Source organism: Gymnodraco acuticeps, unplaced genomic scaffold (assembly GCF_902827175.1).
Source record: "Gymnodraco acuticeps unplaced genomic scaffold, fGymAcu1.1, whole genome shotgun sequence".
In the NCBI taxonomy this organism is placed as follows: domain Eukaryota; kingdom Metazoa; phylum Chordata; class Actinopteri; order Perciformes; family Bathydraconidae; genus Gymnodraco; species Gymnodraco acuticeps.
The window spans coordinates 1,534,868-1,549,583 of NW_022990685.1; positions in this window are offsets into that span (position 1 = coordinate 1,534,868).

Consider the following 14,716-nt stretch of genomic DNA (forward strand, 5'->3'; position numbering starts at 1 on the left):
CATGTCCAGACTCCTGCAGGCTGCAGCTACTCAACGACATCACTGCAGCTGCAGCATTCCACTGAAACTGAGCGAAAAAGGCTAGAAAAACAACCAAATACAGCAGCATTTATCTTATTAATGAATGCGCACATGTGTTACACACAGTGTAGGAAAGTAACTTAAGTAGATTTACTCAAGTAGGCCTACTGAACACATTTCAAGTGTTTTACCTAAGTATTTTCTTTCTTTGCCACATGTTCTACTCCACTAAACATTCAAAGGGAAATATTGTAGATCTTACTGCACTACATTTATTTTACAGCTTTAGTGACTTTAAAGATTCTGATTTTGATATAAAAAACTTAAAAAAATATTATGTTTTCATGAAGATGAAAGCAGGGCCGGCCCTAGACTTTTGGGGGCCCTAAGCGAGCTTTGGCTTGGGGACCCCCTCACTCTAGCGCGTTCTCACTACACACAACCAACTTTTGTCTTATGATGTTAGCATAAGCACACATATTGTCTACATAAGCATGTAAACACTGTGGACCTAACCTCCTCTAGGGGGGTCCTAACCCCTAATTGAGTTTTTAGCATAATACTTCAGAATCTTAAAATCCCTTAACGTGTGTATGCAATTGTGCTAAATTCAACACTGGAATCAAGCAAATATTAATATGTTTGCATGACATTAGTTATTTATATTTTGATATCACTTAAATACACGTTTAATACATTTAAGTCAAGCTAAGGTACACGTGATGGTAGCTAGTTAGTGCTCTTACCTGTGATGCCTCCTCCAAACAGCATAATAACCAGACTGTATCATTAAAACTAAGTACCAGTTCTAGATCCTTGACTTTAGACAAACAATTCAAAAGACAAAATGTATTTAAAGACCAATCTTTATTTGAATGTGCCTCTTAACCTGAGATATTAGTTATACAGTAATAGTATTGACAATCTAAAAAAACTGAGCAACTCAACAGTCAACTTTATATTTCTTATTGTCTAAAGCATTTATTATTTTCATTGTCCCCCTCTCATATTCAGTGTGGACGGATTGAGACAGCATGGTGTCCAGAGAGCTGCAGAGACTTCAGGGAGAAACCTCCGTGTGATGGATGTCCTGTCTGTTGGTTTGGAGAGGACTGAGGGTCTTTCCTCAGCGAGGAGGACCAGGCCTGATGGAGGAGCCCATGCTGGGCAAAGCTGATACTAACTGCACAGGCCTAGTCTGTCACTTTATTTGACTAAATGTGTTTACTTATACATGTAATAGGTTTACACCTTCTGTCCATGTGCTTTTTATTTAAAACATGTTTGATTAACTTTTGGTTCACATTTCAATAAATTGTATTTGTATTTGCACTCCTTTTGTCCATTATTCTTACTGAAAATGTTAGATTACACATTCACATCTGACTGAAGATTGGCCCCATTTATTTGTGACGTTGCAAACTCTGCGGTACAATACACAGGTGATGTGAAGCTCATAAAGTGAGGCAAATAGAAATAATCAGCTGATGGAGTGTAGATGTGGAAATAGCTGCATTCGATCAGCTAAAAATCTCATAGCATCAGCTTTTAATGTTCCTCTTGGATGTTCTTCTTGACCCTCAGAGAAAGAGAAAAATGTTGTGTCTTTCCTAACAAAAATGACAGGAAACATAAAACATATTATTGCAGAACAAGTGTGTTTTTTATGAAAGCGGTGTGTTTGTGTGTTTAGGGGCTGTAGATATAATTATTTTGTAAATGTTGTAATGTTGTTTTTTTTTCAACAGTGAGCTACAAAGACAATCAGATTATGAATGAACAGTATGAAGTTCATCAACATTGAAATATATTTTATTATCAAAATAATATTTAACTGTTATCAAAACGTAGTGCAACTGTAGAAGCTTGCTCTGTTGTCTCACTGAAAGAATAACTTGTACCACGTTTTTACAGACAATATTGAGAGATAAATAGTAGTTCTCACTATGTGTTAAATATCTTTGGAAATATTGTAGATCTTACTGCACTACATTTATTTTACAGCTTTAGTGACTTTAAAGATTCTGATTTTGATATACAAAACTTAAAACATATTATGTTTTCATGAAGATGAAAGCAGGGCCGGCCCTAGACTTTTGGGGGCCCTAAGCGAGCTTTGGCTTGGGGACCCCCTCACTCTAGCGCGTTCTCACTACACACAACACGGAACCAACTTTTGTCTTATGATGTTAGCATAAGCACACATATTGTCTACATAAGCCTGTAAACACTGTGGACCTAACCTCCTCTAGGGGGGTCCTAACCCCTAATTGAGTTTTTAGCATAATACTTCAGAATCTTAAAATCCCTTAACGTGTGTATGCAATTGTGCTAAATTCAACACTGGAATCAAGCAAATATTAATATGTTTGCATGACATTAGTTATTTATATTTTGATATCACTTAAATACACGTTTAATACATTTAAGTCAAGCTAAGGTACACGTGATGGTAGCTAGTTAGTGCTCTTACCTGTGATGCCTCCTCCAAACAGCATAATAACCAGACTGTATCATTAAAACTAAGTACCAGTTCTAGATCCTTGACTTTAGACAAACAATTCAAAAGACAAAATGTATTTAAAGACCAATCTTTATTTGAATGTGCCTCTTAACCTGAGATATTAGTTATACAGTAATAGTATTGACAATCTAAAAAAACTGAGCAACTCAACAGTCAACTTTATATTTCTTATTGTCTAAAGCATTTATTATTTTCATTTTCCCCCTCTCATATTCAGTGTGGACGGATTGAGACAGCATGGTGTCCAGAGAGCTGCAGAGACTTCAGGGAGAAACCTCTGTGTGATGGATGTCCTGTCTGTTGGTTTGGAGAGGACTGAGGGTCTTTCCTCAGCGAGGAGGACCAGGCCTGATGGAGGAGCCCATGCTGGGCAAAGCTGATACCAACTGCACAGGCCTAGTCTGTCACTTTATTTGACTAAATGTGTTTACTTATACATGTAATAGGTTTACACCTTCTGTCCATGTGCTTTTTATTTAAAACATGTTTGATTAACTTTTGGTTCACATTTCAATAAATTGTATTTGTATTTGCACTCCTTTTGTCCATTATTCTTACTGAAAATGTTAGATTACACATTCACATCTGACTGAAGATTGGCCCCATTTATTTGTGACGTTGCAAACTCTGCGGTACAATGCACAGGTGATGTGAAGCTCATAAAGTGAGGCAAATAGAAATAATCAGCTGATGGAGTGTAGATGTGGAAATAGCTGCATTCGATCAGCTAAAAATCTCATAGCATCAGCTTTTAATGTTCCTCTTGGATGTTCTTCTTGACCCTCAGAGAAGGAGAAAATGTTGTGTCTTTTCTAACAGAAATGACAGGAAATATAAAACATATTATTGCAGAACAAGTGTGTTTTTTATGAAAGCGGTGTGTTTGTGTGTTTAGGGGCTGTAGATATAATTATTTTGTAAATGTTGTAATGTTGTTTTTTTTTCAACAGTGAGCTACAAAGACAATCAGATTATGAATGAACAGTATGAAGTTAATCAACATTGAAATATATTTTATTATCAAAATAATATTTAACTGTTATCAAAACGTAGTGCAACTGTAGAAGCTTGCTCTGTTGTCTCACTGAAAGAATAACTTGTATCACGTTTTTACAGACAATATTGAGAGATAAATAGTAGTTCTCACTATGTGTTAAATATCTTTGCTTTCAATACATTAAATTAGAAAGCTGACAAAGTCATATTGCTAAATATCTAAATGTAACTTTTTGCATGGAAAAAACCCCTCAACTTAACTGATGTGTAGGTGATCTAGTATTTAGTATTGTTTAATGGAATGTATATCAGTGTATTCAAGTCAATACTTCATTCATTTAAACCAATATCTTTCTTGATTCTTTGTACAGTATGAAAAAAACAGTCTTTGTACCTGTGCTGAAGTTCACTGCTGTGAGGAGTCCAGTTCTGTCTCTCACTCTCTGGTCCAGCCTGTCTGCATCACCTGGACACCTTAAACAAACAGATATATCTGTAAAGTACCATGTGTACAAACAATATAACTGATTCTCTTCTGTTGAACATGTTGGATTGTGTATTGTCCGAGTCAGGGTCCTTTTTATTTTACTGTAACTTTGAAAGTTGTGTTACCAATGCTTACTGTTTATTTGATACCAATTTGGTAATGCAATTAATAAAAACAACAAGGTTTGGGTTCGTTCTTCAGATGACTGTGACGTTAACGTGTAAGCTCAATAATGAACTCCAGCTCAACCAACCATATTGTAATATCTAAGTAATCATTTTGAAATATGACATTATTATGTGTAATATACACACATCTTATTGTGAGGTTGATTTCACATACACTACTTCGACGTTAGCTTGTCTACATACTTGAGCATAGCCAATTTAATATCTCTCTAAGTTACAAGGATTACCTTATTTTATCAACCTCAAACAGAAGCCGTTTGTTGTACAGTATTATCCCACTTAACGCTTAACACTTGTCTATTTCATTTTAACCTTTATATATATAGTCTATGATTTTAACTTGGAGGCTACTGTAACGTTCACAAGGTGAGTCGGAAACAGGCTTCTCGTTATTAGGCTTTAATAACTCTTGTTCTTACAGATGATCACTGGTACATGTACACTTTGTGGGTTCTACCTCACACTAACCTAACTCCTACCCCTACACATATATATATAGCAGTGTCTACGTCACAAACTCCCCGCCCTCCCCCATCCGCTCCCCCAACCACAGGCCCGCACCTCAACCAGCATCACTGTGCAGCTCTATGATTGGCAGAGAGACGGGGGATGCCTGAGTGACACCCTGGACATCCTATGCAGGGTCGCTACACTACCCCCCCCACTACAAAGTTCCTCGCCCACGAGGAACAAATAAACACAGCACAACACTACATCTACACACTGTACTTTGACTAGGAAGGTCTGGGTGGACTACCATCCCATCCAGTGAGACCAGGGCGCATTATTGCCCTCTACATGAACTGAGGGGTCTCACTATAACTTTACTACCAAACAAAGTCTCTGAAGCGACCCGGGGGTCGTGTCTGCCTTCTCGGCAGGGGGACTGGGGTCAGGAGAACCAGGGTTGCCGGATCTGGCCCAGGCGGCGAAAAAATGGGGGGACTCTCAGTCCCTGATGGGGGACTGCTGCTCTGTTCGCCGGGGGGCCTGAGTGGGGATGTCGAGGGGACGGCTGTGGGCCCCGATGTTCCTTGGGTCTGTGGGGAAGCGACTCCTCTGTACGGAGCCAACCTGTCTCTGTGGAGCACCACTTTTCTCCCCTTTGGTGGCAGCTGCACCCTGTAGACCACTTCCCCCACCCTCTCCAGTACTCTGCAGGGACCAACCCACTGACTGTCCAGTTTTGGGCACCGGCCTTTCTTTCATTGTGGGCTGTAGACCCAAACCAGCTCCCCGGCCCGGAAATGCTGCCCTCTGGTCCTGGTGTCGTAGTTCCGCTTCTGTCTCACCGCAGCACTTTTCTGCTGATCGTGGGCAAAGGCGTGAGCGGAATCAAGGCGGTCCTGAAGTCTCCTGGCGTACTCAGGACCTGGAGGCGTGTCTAGGGAATCTGGTGGCTGACCAAACGCCAACACAGCAGGGGTTCGAAGCTCTCTCCCCAACATGAGGAGGGCAGGAGAACAGGCTGAGGACTCCTGGACTGCAGACCGACATGCCATGAGCCAGAAATGGGGACTCGAGTCTGTGACTCGGACTCGAGTCGCACTTAAGTCGCACACACAGAGACTTCAGACTTGACTTGGACTCCTGCTCAAAAGACTTCGGACTCGACTTGGACTCGTGTTTTGGGACTCGTGAACAATCATTGTGTTTTCTATTTTTGGCGTATTAAAGGTGGGGTAGGTAAGTTTGAGAAACCGGCTCGAGATCGCTAGAATTTGAAAATACACAACCGGAGAAAATCTGCCACTTCCTCACAGAGCCCCTCCTCCAACACACACGAACGCACACATGACCAATGAGGGCACGAGATAAGTTTGTGCCCCGATGGGAGGCTGACAGGCAGGTAGGCCATCCAGTTATTTTAGCCGGGCCGGCTATCGGGATGTTAAGAGCATTCAATGGAATATAACAAAAGGTGTATCTCGAGCCGGTTTCTCAAACTTACCTACCCCACCTTTAACATTAACATCATGGTAACACCATGGCGACCGGCGGCACACCTGCAGCTGTACCGCTTGTAATGAGGTTCAACTATAAAAACTTCGAACAAAACGCCGGCGGCACCAACAAAAGGAGCGCACACTGCAAAGTCTGCAATATTAAAATCAAGGATGCTGGTGCAACAACGTCAAATTTCATCAGGCACTTTAAAACTCACCCGGAGAGGTCAGTCACATTAACGCATATGGACGGTTAGCAAACATGTTTAGCTCAGCATCAGCTATGTAATGTTAACTTAGCTTGCTACTAGCTTTGTAACTGAATATTTGAAAAGATGAGTGAATGTTTACTTGTCACACTTGTTTGCGTTGAGTGGCGTTGACATCCAACTCTTGACATGACATAAAAAAGGTCGGTAACGTTAATCATTACGTTCCCCTGCCACCATCTACTGGCTAACGTTAAACGTAGAAAAATACATAGTTACATACATAAATACATCTGTCGGTTTATAGGCAGGTTACAGGTTTATTGTTGACCACGTAACGTTAATGTTACAGGTTTATCAGGTTACCATTACACTGGGTTTGAGTGAGAGGATATAGGAATATGTTTATTTATAGTAGACTTAAAATATGTAATTAGAGACCCAGTGTAATTAAACAATATGGTTGCAGAGGTCAAATTTTAACATTTTTGTCCACTGGCCAAATGGCTAGCCTAGTGAATGTTGAAATTTTACCAGCCACTCAATAGATTGCCATTGTTATTTGTGGCTGGTGCGTGCAACATACAGTAGGCCTACCAGCCACTTGCATGATTTACCAGCATTTGGCTGGTAAATGGTGTTAATGGTAGATATCTCTTTTGGAACAGGTCATGTTTTAATATCACCAGTTCAGTATATTTCAGATAATATTGCAGCAATAGTTTTTTAGTTGCAAATGGCACAGAACAAATGTTTACTTTTAACACAGTTTCCCTGCGGGGGATTAATAAAGTATTTGTGATACTGATTTCTGATTCTGAAGTGTTTTGCTTATAAGTTGTTTGCATTTAGCTAAACTGTGATGTTTTTCCTCATATTCCGCATTGCAATAGCCTGTTTAAAGTGATCATATAACAAACAACTAATCAGTACTGATACTGTATGCTAATAGATATAGGAGTGATAATAATACAGTAAATGCTTTGAATGTCTTAGATATAGCTGTGCAGTATTCTTAACAGACTGGATAGCAGCAGACAATAGAAGGCTTATTACAACCAGAAGAGACATGAGACTTTTATTTTTTAGAGACTTGAGACTTGACTTGGACTCGTGACCAAAGACTTGAGACTTGATCAAGTCTCACCCCACAAAGACTTGAGACTTGACTTGGACTCGTGACCAAAGACTTGAGACTTGACTTGGACTTGCAAAAAGAGACTTGTGAACATCTCTGCCATGAGCACAAGGGGCAGATGCTCGTCCCAGTCGCGCTGATGCTGAGACGTGAGGATGGCCAGCTGCTGTCCCATGGTGCGAAGGAATCTCTCGACTAGTCCGTCGCTCTGTGGTCGCAAGGGGGAGGTGCGTGTTTTGTGCATGCCCAGTTGTGAGCACATGGAGGCGAACACCCGGGACTCGAAATGTCTCCCCTGGTCACTGTGCAGGGTCTCCGGCACTCCAAAACGGCTGAACATGCCGGCCACCAAGGCATCTGCGACTGTCTCTGCTTCTTGATCAGGGAGAGTATACGCCTCTGGCCACTTTGTGAAGTAGTCTATGGCCGTGAGAACGTAGCGGTTACCCCTGTTTGACAAGGGTAGAGGCCCCACCACATCAACCGCTACTCTCTCCATCGGGGCCCCGACGGGAAACTGTTGCAGCGGAGCATGGGAACGACCAGGGGGGCCCTTCCGCGCCATACACGGATCACAGCGGCGACAGAAGTCTTCGTCATCCCTCCTGCACTGCCCCCAGTAGCAGCCCTGACGAAGGTGCCGGAGAGTCTTAGTGACGCCAAAGTGCCCAGAGCCTGCCGTTCCATGCATGGCCATGAGTACGACCTCTTGCAGACCCCTCGGGACCACCACTTGCCACCTCTTCTCCCCCGTTGCTGGCTCCTTCCATGCGCGCTGTAGTACGCCCTGACACAGACGTAGAGTCTCAAACTGAGACCACAGCCCCTTGGTTGCTTTGGAGAGCACTGCCACTTCCTCCCACGGTGGCCGCTGCTGCGACTCAACCCACTGCAGTACAGGCTGTAGACCGGCGTCCCGCTCTTGCTGTTGCTTCCACTCTGTCACATCCACTGTCTGGAGCTCCCGGCAGATAACCTCTTCCACTTGCTGCGCTGCCGCACAGACGATGTCCTCCTCCAGCAGCTCCTTTTCACGAGTCTCTCTCTTCTCGCAGTAGTGGCCTCCGCTGGCGGCACACGGGCGGCGGGAGAGAGCGTCTGCATTTGTGTGGCGCACCCTAGCCCGGTGCTCCACCCTGAAGTCGAAAGCTTGGAGCTCTTCTAGCCACCTGGCGACCTGCCCTTCTGGCTCTTTGAACGTCATAAGCCACTGTAATGCAGAGTGATCCGTCCTCACAGTGAACGCCTACCCGCACAGGTAGTACTTAAAGTGCCTGATGGACAGCACCACTGCCAAAAGTTCCCTGCGGGTGACGCAGTATCGTCGCTCCGCTTTGTTGAACGCCCGGCTGAAGTATGCCACCACCCGCTCCCCCTCTGGTGTAGTCTGGGAGAGCACTCCGCCTACCCCAACGCCGCTAGCGTCTGTGTCCAGGGTGAACGGCAGCCTGGGGTTGGCTGGGGTTGGCTGGGGCGAGAACCGGGGATTCACTTAAGGCACGCCAAAAGCCGTCAAACGCTGCTTGACATTGCTCAGACCACAGGAAATCCCTGTCCTTCTGCAGCAGCTGGAACAGGGGTGCGGCAGTGCAAGCAAAACCCCGTACAAACTTCCTGTAGTACGAGGCCAGGCCCAGGAAACTCTTCAGCTGTTTCTGGTTGCGAGGATTTGGCCAGCCTGTGACCGCCTGCACTTTCTCGTGCAGGGTGCCGATGCCCTCCCCCCCCACTTTGTGGCCCAGGAAAGATACCTCTCTCTGCAGGAAATGACACTTATCTGGATGTAGCTTCAAACCAGCGGCTCTGATCCTCTCCAGCACCACTCTCAGAGATCCCAGGGCCGCCTCAAACGAGCTGCCATGCACCAGGATGTCGTCCAGGTAAACCAAACACTGTTGGCGGGGAATCCCAGACAGCACCCTGTCCATCAATCGCACAAAGGTGGCCGGGGCATTACACAGCCCAAAACTGAGGACCTTGAACTGCCATAGTCCCCGGCCGGTGCAGAATGCCGTTTTTGGTCTGGCCTCTGGGGCAAGAGGGACTTGGTAATACCCGCTGCGGAGGTCCAAGGAAGAGAACCACGACGACCCTGCGACCAGGTCCAGGGACTCATCGATGCGGGGAAGGGGGTATGAATCCTTCTTGGTGACCCCGTTCACCGGTCTGTAGTCTGAGCACAGCCGCCAGCCACCTGTCTTCTTCGGGACCATGACTACAGGTGCTGCCGTGGGCTGTCGGAGGGCTCGATAATGTCTGCCTGCAGCATGCTCTGCACTGCCTCGTCGCAAGCCTGCTGACGAGCCAGGGGAAGTCGGCGCGGGCGACACCTGATGGGACGCGAGTCCCCCGTATCAATCTCGTGTTCCACCAGATGCGTTCGGCCCACCTCCTCCTCCTTCATGGCAAAACTGCCCTGGAACTCTAGCAGAAGCTGCCCCAATTGCTCTTGCTGCTCGGGATTTAGGCCGCCACAGTTCTTCCTCCACACCTCCAATACTGCAGACTGAGCCTCTTCTACCTCCGTCTGGGGTAACTGGGGGGGCTGTGCTCGGGTGGCGCAGTTCGGGGGTGACAGGTGGGGAATTGTCCTGAGTGGGCGTCACCGGGGATACAGGAACGGAGGGAGGGTTTTCCTCGGTTTGGGTACTCACGGTGGGTGTAGGGGGTCTCCCCGCAGGCTCAGCAGGGTTGTGGATACGGGTCATAGTAATCACAGGCCCCCCCCGGAAACTCACTGTGCCTGCTTGAAGATCCAGGAGGCAGCCCGTCGCCTTCAAAAAGTCCAAACCCAGAATACACGGGTCCTGTACATCCGCTATCCACACGGGGTGCCGCACTTCAACTCCCCCCACCGACACAGGCAGCACGCCTTTTCCTTTCATAGCCGCCAACTCTCCTGTGACTGTGCGTAGGCGCACCGATGTCGGCTCGAACATAGTCCCACTGGGCAACACATCTGCTCTCACCAGGGTTACTGTAGAGCCTGTGTCCACCAGTGCAGCGCAGGGCACCCCTTCCACATCGACAGGGACATAGCAGGAGTCCCCACCAGCACGGCCCACCGCGACGACAGGCTCCAAGCCTGTGCTGTCATCTTCTTCAGGAGGGCGTAGAGTCTGGCTCCCCCGGCTGTGCTGTTGGGCTCCTTCCTCGGATGTCTGAGTCGGTGGCAATAGAGCTGTGGTTTGGTTGGGGAGTCTTTGGGCTTGGTTCCACATATTCTCCTTTATTACGTCGTTTCCCTGGGCCCGGGGTGCCTTGAGGCAGTCTCTGGCCAAATGTCCTGGCTGACCACACCCCCAGCAGACCCTGGTACTTGGTCTGTGTGTTGGCTGCAGAGAAACAGCCCTTATCATTTCCGTCATCTCGGTAACCCATGCAGGCTTCTCCTCCTCCCTGCAGCTCCTCACAGCCGGTGCTGCCGGCACTCCGCTGCTCCTAGCAGCTCCACTCCACACGTTCTCTCTCTCCACAGCCATCTCCAAGGCCGCCTGCAAGGACTGTGGATGCTGCAGCTGTACCTCGACCATCAAGTCCGCAGGGCGGAGAGCCCTGATGAATTGATCACGTGCCAGCTCACTCTGCACTCCGGGTGGCATGTGTGCATACGCCCGCCGCGTCAGGCTCTCCACGTTGTTAGCCAACGCACGCAGCGTCTCTCCAAACTCCCTACAGCGGTCACTCAAGTCTTTCCGGAGCAGCTCTGGCGGGAAACACTGTCCAAACCGCCTCTTCAAAGCCCCCGCTAACGCTTCATAGCTGAGTCGGTCCACAGGGCTAAGCAGTAGCAGACATGAAAGAGCCTCGTCTGTGAGGCACAAAGCTAGCTGTAGTGCTTTAGTCTCAATTGACCACCCCCCGGCATGTGCAAGTATTTCAAATTGGGCATGGAAAGCCTCCCAGTCTGCCTTACCCGAGTATTTGGGTGTTTTCACGGACCCGGCGGCGGCTGCTGCTGGTTGATGGGTGCCGCCATTGTTGTTTACATCCAGCTTGGAAATGGTGCGAAATGCCGCTGAAGACGGTGACATTCCCGCGTCTCTGGCCATCTTCACCGCCGACTCTCTCAGGCGCTCTCTCGCCTCCCGTGCACTCATGAACTCTCTACTCATGTCCTTCGACCAGCATGCTCCATCTTCCTCTTCATCACTACTTTCCTGCTTCACTCCCATCTTGCTGAACTTTTCCATTTCCGCTAGCTTCCCGGCTAGCTCCGTGATGCAGTTACGGACTCCCGTCAGGATAGACGTCCTCCGTTCGAAAAGTCACTTCTGACACCAATGTAACGTTCACAAGGTGAGTCGGAAACAGGCTTCTCGTTATTAGGCTTTAATAACTCTTGTTCTTACAGATGATCACAGGTACATGTACACTTTGTGGGTTCTACCTCACACTAACCTAACTCCTACCCCTACACATATATATATAGTAGTGTCTACCTCACAACTCCCCGCCCTCCCCCGTCCGCTCCCCCAACCACAGGCCCGCACCTCAACCAGCATCACTGTGCAGCTCTATGATTAGCAGAGAGACGGGGGATGCCTGAGTGACACCCTGGACATCCTATGCAGGGTCGCTACACTACTATTAGCATCGTTAGTACCGATGTAGCTACCACTCGCGTACACGCTAACCCAAGCCTTAACATTCATTAGGTAGCTGATTAAAATCATTAACACATAAATAAAGTACTCAAATTTCACTTACCGCAAAACCGCATTCATGCACCGTCTGTTTTAACCGCAGAGCGAGTCACAATAGTCCGATATATAAGCATGAAGAACAAACAACCACGGCCGGCTTCAAGTTGTGTTGTAATTAAACAGATGAGTTGAGAAAAAATTCACCCCCCCAATCCATATTCATGAAGGGGAACTATACAGAGAATATGGTTTTTTGAACCACGATGTAAACATGTTTATTTCTGCTGTAAAGTTGGGCATTTTAACATGGGGGTCTATGGAAATTGCTCCCTTCTGCAGACTGCTCCTACTGGCCACTAGATGAACTGCAGTGTGTGGCACTTCCGTATTGGCGTCCCGGCTCTTCCCCAGAGTTTGCCGCTTGGTTCAAACATGCTGTTGACACGTAAAGCAGTGGCAACTATGCCACCATTTCAGCTGACTTTTTCTCAGAAATACTGTCACATAAAATCCATATATTTCAGTGCTAGGTTGACTTAACTATGAAACACTGACAGGACTCCGGACCAACTGTGTACTGTAAGGTAGCTTCTAGCTTCATGTCGAACAGTAACGGCCCGTCCACACTACAGCTTCAAAAAAAGCTTGGAGCTGAGCGTGTCTGAAGCTCGATCAACAACCAATCACGTGAATCTCCCGCCCCTGACACACAAGCAGCGGTTTGATTGGCTTCAGCTTGTACTGGCATATTATATGATTTGATTGGCTGACGCTTCCACCGAAAGCTTCAGAAGCTTCAAAAGTTGAACATTGCTCAACTTTTGCAGCCTGAAACCATGGATGTATAATAAGAACTGGATACAGCGTGGGAGGCGGGGCCTCATTAATTCCTATGAGAGTTGCTCAATAGCGCATGATGACAAAATGGCCCAACTTTTGAGAGAGCGAAACGTCACAGATTACCCGGCATGCCTGAGAAGTACCCGTATGTGCGCTCATAGCGCATGCGCAACTTTAACCACGCCGCCCAAAAGGCTCGTTCACATTAAGCACGTGAATTTGCGTACACGTAACAGCACCGCGCATTCATGACAGCATGGTACTGGATTTATATTAACGAGGCGGCAGTTAGCAGCTAGCTAGTAAATGATGCTAACTTACACATCAATCGTTATGTACTTTTATATTACGCTGACATCAGGATCTAGTGATATCCAAGCAACAGAGCTTCATTTAGCATGATACTTGTGTGGGTTGTACATGAAACCACTTGGTAATATATAAAAATGTATATGTTGAAGCCTGTTATGATCAATTGTGAGTTAAAACTTTATCTAAAAAGTAAAGCTGACGTTGGATTACTGTGGTGGAGTTAAAATAACAATAACTTATTTCTTTTTGAAATGTGATGGGGTAAAAGGATAGTAACTGTGATTATTCATGTTAAGTAGCCCACAAGTAACTAAAACGTATAATACTTGAAGGAAAGGTGTAAAATGTTCCCATAAATACCAATATCACAGTACAACACTCCTTGTTGTTAAATACCAACCATGTGTATATATATATATATGCTGCTAAAACTGTGTAATATACCAGGCTGCTAAATCCTCCAAACTGTTACAGGATGTGTATTTTGTGAAATGTGTATGTTTTTAATTATAATTTCTTGTTTTGAATCTTTAATACTTTTTTTATGCATACTGTAAGTAACATTAGGCTGTCTTTGGCTCTTTTCTGCTGTAACAATGTAAATGTATTCTGATCTAATTGATGTTTTTGTCAGTTTGTTTCCCTATATTGCGACACTTATTTGGTTTAAGATTATTTCTCCTTTTTTTACAGACATCCCCAACCATAGTGGAATGCTGTTGTAAAGGATTGCATTGATCCGTGCATCAATACCTTCACCCAGCTTTGAGGCCTCCAATGAATGAACATCATCTTGTGGCTGGGAAAAATGTGAACAAATACATCTCACAAAGAGTGACTTTCTGGTGTAATCATTATAATATCAAAGACAAGCACTTTAAGTAACAATATATAAAATCATTCAGCAGCAGAGGATGGGGTGGAAACAGCATTTCTAACTAAGATGATTACAATATTACAAGTTAAACATCAAGATGAACATACTATTATTAATTTAAAAAGTACATGGGAGACTTAAATATCCTGCAATATACCATTAGCAGAATAGGAACAAATGTGCCAAAACATTTCTAAAATAAACATAAACTGAGGGCTTTCTTCCTGAGCCGCTGGGAGTAAAGGTCCTCCATGGATGGCAGCTCCGCCCTGGTGATGTTCTGTGCAGTTTTCACCACCCTTTGGAAAGACTTACGATTGAGGGCGGTGCAGCTGCCGTAACAGGCCGTGATGCAGCCGTGTCCGTGATGGACACTGAGGAACCTGAAGCTGCTGACTCTCTCTACCGTAATCCCATTGATGGCGATGGGGGGGCGTGTCCCTCTCTTTGCTGCTTCCTGCAATCCACAATCAGCTCCTTGGTTTTGCTGACGTTGAGATGGAGGTTGTTATCCTGGCACCAAGATGTCAGG